Consider the following 9,307-nt stretch of genomic DNA (forward strand, 5'->3'; position numbering starts at 1 on the left):
TATATATATATATATATATATATATATATATATATTATTTTTATGTTTTAAATCAAAAGTCAAATTATTTGTTGAGAGCATTTATTGCTTATATAGAAAAAACGTGGTTGGTAGTGAAATCCTTTATGACAACTCTTTTGTCAATTAAATATTTGTTTGATGAATATGATATAATATAGTTGCAATTCAAAGCACGTTTTCCTTTGCACGGGGCCCAAAAAAATCACCCCGCAAGCTATTCTTTTTAATTTCTTTTCTAAATCAAACAACTTGATTAGGTAAGCTTCAAACTTACTTCATCTTTTATTATCTAAATTTTTTTTTAGAAATATTCCATATTTTTTTTTTATTTTGAATGAATAAGTTTTTAAACATTTTTTTATAGATAAATAATCGAATTTTTAGAAATTGTCTACCAATATCCTTTTAACCACTACAGTCCTAGCTAGGGACTTTCACCAACGGACGAAACCATCTATGATCCATCGATAATGACGAAAATCCGTCCGATGATCACAACTTCGCGGGTGATACCTTCACCAATTGATCATCGTGGAAACTAATTACCGACGAATCACCCACAGATGTACATCATGTATATCAATCCACAGACGGTTAGAGTTAATGTGAGAAATATAAGAATGGATCTCCACACTATTAGAATGAGATGCATTGAGATGAGATGCACCGGATCAATCCTCGTATCAAACGCGTTTTATGGATGAGTTTGAGATTAAAAGTGATTAATGATCTAAATCTTTTCTTACGCTTCTCATCTTAACTCTACTTTATACATGATTCTTCACCTTCATATACATACATACAAACTTACATTTATACATGCATTGATGCATGTAGACAATGCATGTATAAAAACAATCAATAATATACATTTGCTACCATCCATAGATAATCAAGTGCGAAATATAAAATAATCTAATTTTTTTAAATTGTTTATTGAATCGTTATGGATATATCGGTAATCACATATGGATTAGTGACAGATCCATAAAGATTTAATAAAAGATTAAAAATTAAATTATTTTTTAATCCACCATGGATTTTTTATTTACCAACGGAATAGGACATCGTCATTGGATATTCATTTCCCTCGGTGACCCATTGGTAATCACCTTCGAATTTTATCAGTTGGCGATGCTCCTATTTCTAGTAGTGAACCCAAATCAGTTTTACTATTTCAAACCCCTAAATCATTCAAATTCCTCGCATGTAACACCATTGCTCCACTACTAGAAAATGGGTATCTTCAATGGAATTTTTCGTCAAAAATTTTCAACGGATTTTAGAAGATTTTCGACAGATTGTCAATTATTTTTTTCTAAAATTTTCGATGGATTTTTGACATATTTTAGACGGAAAATAGTCCGTTGATATTCAGTCGAAGATTTTAGACAAATTTTGGTCAATAATGCGTCAAAAATTATTCAAATAATTAATAGTTATTTTTTTCAAATCCATCAAAAATCCGTCAATCACTTATGTTGAAAATCCATCGAAAATTATTCAAATAATTAATTTTTTTTTCAAATCCACCAAAAATCCTTCTATTATTTAAGAAAAAATCCATTGATTATTTATGTTGCAAATTCATCGAAAATTATTCAAATAATTAATAATTATTTTTTCTCAAATCCTTCTACTATTTCCATCGAAAATCCATCGATTATTTATGTTGAAAATCCATCAAAATTATTCAAATAATTAATAATTATTTTTTTCAAATCCGTCAAAAAACCTTCTATGATTTCCATCGAAAATTATGCAGATAATTATGAACTATTTTTTTCAAATCTATCGAAAATCCGTCCCGAATTGCAACTTTAATTTGTTAAATTTCCGTCCAAAAAGTATTAAAATAATTCATAATTTTTTTTTTAATTCCTCAAAAGTCCTTTGAAAAATCCAAACTTGAAACCATCAAATTTCCATGAAAACTTTTTAAATAAGTGATGGTTATTTTTTTCCTTCAAATCCGTCGATATTCCATCGTAAAATTCAATTTGGATATTCTATTTAATACTTGAATCTAAAATAAAATAATTGATTGGAAGGAAAACATACGTATATTTGGTCGTTAATGAGTCTAACGTATCTATGTATGTTAATGAGAATGCAACTTAAGTAAGGTGGCTAAATTATCCGTCTAAAATGTCCTTCTGTTTTGTAGTATTCCCCTTCATCGCCCCAACATTGTCTGCTCTTCATCACCGTTGTTAATTGATCCGCCATCGATATCTTCCTATTTTTGATTCGTTCTTGTAAGTTATTGGATTCTCTTTTTTATCTGTCCATACGTACTCCATTAATTAAATTGAGGTAATAGTGGGAAATGGAATGACAAAAAAAATATCAAAAAAAGGAAGATTGATGGAAAAGGGCAATGGTGACTATCGGCTGTGATCGAGAGTGGACGATGAGGCGTCGATAGGGAATGATGTTGTTAAGTGCGAGGGATTTTGGAATATTAAAACTGATTTAGGTTATTTTTACTTTAAAATTTTCTTAGTCAGTTGTTGGTAGTTTGTTAGGTTAAAAATGATGGATAACATTTTTTAAAAGTTCAATGGTTTATGTATTCAAAACAAATCACGAATTTGATCGTTTATAATAGAAAAGTTCAATGATTTATTTATTAAAAAAATACATTGACATAATCATTCAAAACGAAACTTATTATTTTTGTAAGAAAAACCGTGGTTACACTGCAATTTGCATCCCTCTTGACATTTTACCTTTGATCATCATTAAGGTTCGGCCTTAATATATAAATTTGCCATAACTTACCAAATGGGCTTCAAGCTTAGCATGTTTAGTCTTCTTAGAAATCAGGGTTCAAATTTTGTGAAAGTCACAAAGATATGTGAATGTATTTATAACAATTATCATATATAAATATTATATATTAAAAACTATATATCATGACTTATTGCCTCACTTATGTGTCATGGTTAGTTGTGCAAGTGTTCACATGTATACAAAAGATGTGGGACAGGAAGAGGGACCAACGGTTAGGTGTGCAAATAAACAAGAGAAAAGGGGGGATGGATAGGGATAGGATCGGGAAAGTAACCAACACGACAGGAATATTATTTAAAATAACAATTTTTATTTTTTATTTTAAAACTTTTAAAAAATATACGATAGAATTGGAATGTTAAATTTTATTGACTAAATTTATTTTCTTATTTGGTTTTTTTTTTTTATGAAAGAAATCGTCAAAATCCTACAAATCCCATAAATAAAGAAATTTAACATTTCTTATCAACTACATAATATTTTGATGGAATGAAATTCTCTATTTTCATAATAGCAAATATACATTAATCCAATATATCCTAATCTCATAAAACCCAATATGATTATTGTCGACCACCTCCGACCACCGCCGACCATCGCCATCTGAATCACCACCGACCATCGTCATATGAACCACTGTCGACCACCGCCGATATTTACCGATTTGAACCACCACCAATTTGATCCACCGTCAATCTTAACAATCGTCTATCACTGACATCTGAACTACCATGAACCATCATTGATCTGAAACATTGTCGACCATCGCCATCTGAACCATCGCGGACCACCACCAATCTGAACCATCGCCGACTATCACCACTGAATCACCGTCGGCTACCGCCAATCTAAACTAAAGCCTACCATCACCGATCTTATAAAAATCCTCAAGATTGAGTAAACAAACAAGTTAATCGATATCGAATTTGAGCTTATAAACAAGCATCGAGCTCAAACATTGAAAAAATATTCGAGCTTGATTCCGACTTTAAAAAAGGTAATTGAGTTCGAGTCAAGATCGAACCAGACATTATTTTTTCGAACCGAACTATAACCTATTATTCAACTTGAATCGACTCGTTCACAACCCTAGGTACAACCTAGGATTCCATAACTAATGTGATGTTGTATGTTTAAAAAGAGTAAACACCAGTGGTGCACCAAGTTTTTGTCTTGATTATAGTCCAAAACTCAACCCTAAGTTTGTATTTGTCAAATATAAAAGATTTTTTAAGGTCCGTCAACTCACGGGTAAGTCCGACCTGTTTATAAGGCGAAATAGATAAGTTATCTAGCTCTAAAAAACGAGTTCGAGTTGTCTATCTTAGGTCCGTCACACAAATGAATAAGATTAATCTGGTCCAAAATGACAAATCAAGAACGAACCCAAGAATTTTTGGATATAATGGCACTATATAAAACGGTTGCACTATCTAGAATAAAACGGTTGCACCTTTTACGAACCTAATTTTTTTTATTTTACCACGGAGGAACAACACAGTAGCACATGCCACCTAACCACCCCTCTAGGTCCGTCTATGCAACAAATAATCACATCTAGTGCTGAAGGTATCTCCAATCCTTTCGTCCACATATATATTTTTCCCTTTCTTGCAAAAAACAACATGTATCATTCATTAAAAAAAATAGCGAACACATGTGGAATTTCAAGTTTGGAACGCTCGTAGACAACATATTTAAAACGATTTTTTGCATCATGGGTTCTAAGACACAATTCATATGATGTGACTTTTCATTGTCGTTTTTCAGAATAAATTGTGACCCACAACCAATAAAAACAAGTTTTTTAATCATAAAGTTTGTTCACAAACTTGTGTCACCAAAAAGCACAAATGTAAAAGCTTCAAGGGCACATGATTACACCTACAACCATTCAATATATTAATGGATGAAAAGATTAAAAAAAAATCATTTTATTAAATGTATATTTTTATTTAATCATTTGGTGTTAAAAAAGAACAACATAATAAAAATCCCTATTAAAAATGCATTTAGAATTACAAAGTACTTATTGTAGTTAGGTCTATTTGTTAGCAGATGGGACTCAATTTATTCTATTACCTATACGTGATTGTTTGGTAGTCGTGTGATAATTTTCGATCTTAAGTGGTCCTAGTACCAATTTTCCCATCCCGAAACTGAAACTGAATCGGGACCGAACTAGTACATACGGTTTTGGTTTTCGGTCATAGTTTTGAGTCCCATTAAAAATGGGTACCAACCGGTTCGGTTTCGGTTTGGTTATGTAATAAGTCAACGGATCATTGTTTACACTTGGTTGTGGAGATCTTCTAATTTTTCTTGAATTGGGAATTTGTAATTATTTGTTCTCCTTTATAGTCTTTGGTTATGTAATAAGTCAACCGATTAATGTAATTTTATTATTGTGTATTTTAATGTTTTAATATGTATTAAATGTTATGTGTTTAATATAATTTTTCCTTCTCTTTTGTTGGATCAAAAACATTTTATTTAATTACTTTATTATTTAATTAGTAAATTATTTGGTATTAAGTTATAGTAAAAAATATTAAATTATAGTTTTGTTGTTATTTGATTAAGATATAGTTTTTTATGATGACATGTCATTTTAGAAATTGGTTAGAGATCCTTGTAATTAAAGATAATTTCTAAATAATTTCTAATGTTGACGTGACACTTTAGAAATTGTATTGTAGTGGATCCGTGAGATTTATTTGGAGATGGTCAACTTTCTTTTTTATATCTGTCTACCCGATTAATTAAAAAAACACTCACATTTCATCTATGTAAAAACTATTTAGAAAAAAACCCATATAATCTATACAGAAAATAATCCACTTAATCAGCTTTATCCATTGATGATTTAACGGAAAATTAACCAACCAAGGATCCTTAGTGTGAGCCAACTCTTTACGAGAGGTTGACGATAAAACATTATCATATGTTTCATATTTTTACGAATAATAACATGGAAGAAGAGTGAATTACAATAATAGTTTTAGGGGTCGTTTATCAAACACTTATCCGGTAAGCGCTTACCAATAAATTTCAACACTAACACTTACATATCGCGTAAGATTTTAGTAAAAAAAAACGACATTATATACAACAATTTATCCGGAAAGCGCTAACTGTGGTAAGAGTCTTTGTCCTCACTTACCGGGTAAGACTCTTGGTCATTGCCTTGTTCTTACCGGGTAAGATTCTTGGTCCTTACCATATTCATACGGTAAATTAATGTAACGTGGTAAACGCTTACCCGGATAAATGTTTGGTAAACGAACCCTAATCGAGATTATGCCCATAAAATGCATAAACTTAACCCATTTTATGATTATGTTTATTTGTTAAAAATAAAATCAAAATTAAATTTATGCAATTATAATACAAACTTTCAAATGGTTTATAATTATGATTTGTTACAATTATGTGAACTTAATCTTACTTGAATATATATAGCGAGAGTTTCAAATAGAAAAGTGATCCTAGTTTTTGGATCAAATAATCAAATTTAAAAAAAAAAGGATAATATGGTAATTAGAAAAAAAAAATGGCTGCAATAATCATGATCTTGATCTCGTTAATGTATTGGTCACTTGATCATCATCATCGATGACAACAACGGAAGTCTAGTTGGTGATATACGATTTTGATCCCCTTAACGATTATATCATTGATTTCTATCTATTTTTTCTAGATCATATATCGCAATTCTAGGATATCAAAATTATCAAAAAATTTAATTCTTTCTCAAATAAATCTTGTACTCAATGAATCTGAATGTTGATTTTGATCCTAAAACTATAATGTTATATGTGAATCTAAGATTAATTTGTCAATTAATTAGATAGTTCACATGTGAATCACTTAAAACAGTTCATATGTGAATCTTTGGGTTCATATGTGAATGAGTTAAATAGTTCATATGTGAATCACACAGGTTCACATATACACATATTGTTTTTATGTGAATTACACAGGTTCACATATGCACACATAGTTCATATGTGAATCATATGTATTAACATATGCACTTGTTTGCCGCATAAGTCACAAAATTACCTCCTCTATCTTCTGCATAGTTGTTACAATGAGATCGAATTATCTGGTGTTTGCACAATCAACCCCTAACGTATGCATACCGTCTAGATGAACGGTTACTTATGTTATTCAGTTTTTCACTTTTTTTGTGGTTTTCCCCTTGAATCACCCTATATAAGGCCTGAGTTTCGGTGAAAATGAAAGTTATGGTTAGAAAGGTAAGAAGAGATATACATATTTGGATCGATCATAATTGAAGATCAACACTAATGCGGTGCATCGAGATGCGCAAGATAATTCTCGTAATAAGCGCAATTCATGGGGGGTGACGATAAAATGATCAAGAGTCCACATCCTTTCTTATGTTTTCACATTTTTATTCTAGCACGGTCCTTCGTCTTTAGATATAATGTAGGGTAGAGTTATTTTGCAAACCAAGTCATTTGTACAAATTGTGAAAACCGTCGATTTCATTGTTTATTTTAGTGAAAAGGTTTCATGAAATTGTTTAATATGATGAAATTGTTTCAAATAATTATGAACATTATCATCTTCATTTTATTTATTTTAATAAACAAATTTCATCAAAATGAGAAATACATAAAACAATTCACTTTTGACATAGAAACAAAAATACATGAAACGTTTTCATCATGAAATGAATTATTTGAGAAAAATTCGTCATATTAAACAATTTCGTGAAAAAAAATCACTAAAATAAACAATGAAATTGACGGTTTGTACAAATATTTTGGTTTGCATTTTATCTCTCTTTCTCTCTCTCTCTCTCCATATATATATATATATATATATATATATATATATATATTAACAAATAAAAATATATGAAAATATCAAAAGCAGACAATTAAGAAAAATTAGAAAAGAATAATAACAAAGCATCCTTGTTAAATTATACCTTTGCTATTTTGCTAAAATGGTTGTTTGTTGTTGATGAACATTTAGAGAGGATCATTAACACATTTTTAGAGTATTTTCCTTCAAAAAATGGATATAAATGTATTCTTTTTTGTTTTTATCCAATGGATTTGAAAGGAAATTATTATTTTATACTTATAATTTTTTTTTTTAAAATGCATTGAAAATATGTTAATAATACAATTATTATTAAAATCTCAAAATAATTATTGGATTGATGTAATATTTTAACTTTTCCTTCTATACTGTTTTTAAAATTTATAAAAACACGTTGAAATGAATGCAACGAGGCAATGAATGCATGCCCCCACAATCCCAACTGCCCCCACATTTAATACTATATTTCTCTCTCTCTTTGTTTTTTTCCTTTGCTACTTTTTTTTTTAATTGAGAGTTAAAGAATGAGTAAATTTTTCTTAAATCTCTAAAGTTTATAAAATAACATAACGGTTGAAAAACATTTACCACATCTTAACAACTGAAATATTAACAAAATAAATTGAAGCTAAGAAAAAACCAATAAGACATATAGTTATATATATACATATAAAGGTTCAAATGAGAACGATGATCAAATATGAAAACAAGAAAATAGACAAAATAATCCATAAAATCACAACCTCATCTTCTCTCAAATATTCCCTTGTGGTTCTACGAACTAGTAAAATAGCTGCACAACCTCATCTTCTACGACTCCAATACACCTGAATCAATTTCCACATAAATGCATGGATGTTGAGATATATATACACACACACACACATGAGGTTATGATCATGGATTGTGTTTTGGTGACAAGCTAGTAGAGTTAAGATGAAAAGCGTAAGAACGGATTTCCACCCTTGTAAGCATATTAAGATGAGATGCACCGGATCTCGATCAATCCCCGTAGCAAGCATGATTAATGGACATGTTTGAGATTAAAGGTGATTAAGCGTCGAGATCTCTTCTTACGCTTCTCATCTTAATTCTCTTTCTCCAACGATCATTCGCCCATGTATATATGCATATTACAACTTCAGAGATACACATATTATATATATATATATATATATATATATATATATATATAGGGTTGGATTCACGTGAGACCAAAGGTTTTTCATGAGACCCGTAAGACCAATTTATGTTTATTGATCAACTTTATAAGCTAATGATCTAAAGGTCTAAAGTTGCACAGTGACAATTTTGTGATTATTGAGAAGTCTCGTGGCGTTTATGAATATTCCTAATCACAACAATATCCTAATCACAACAATATTATTATGCTAATAAGCGACGGATTGCTTGAATTTCCATTTTACGATATGATAAACTTTAGAGCATTTATTATGACAGTTATATAATCACCATAAACAATCATTCCTAATCACAACAATATCCTAATCACAACAATATTATTATGCTAATAAGCGACGGATTGCTTGAATTTCCATTTTACGATATGATAAACTTTAGAGCATTTATTATGACAGTTATATAATCACCATAAACAATCATTCCTAAT

The sequence above is a fragment of the Cynara cardunculus genome, unplaced genomic scaffold (genome assembly GCF_001531365.2).
Source record: "Cynara cardunculus var. scolymus isolate 2C unplaced genomic scaffold, CcrdV1 Un_Scaffold_2427, whole genome shotgun sequence".
NCBI lineage: Eukaryota > Viridiplantae > Streptophyta > Magnoliopsida > Asterales > Asteraceae > Cynara > Cynara cardunculus.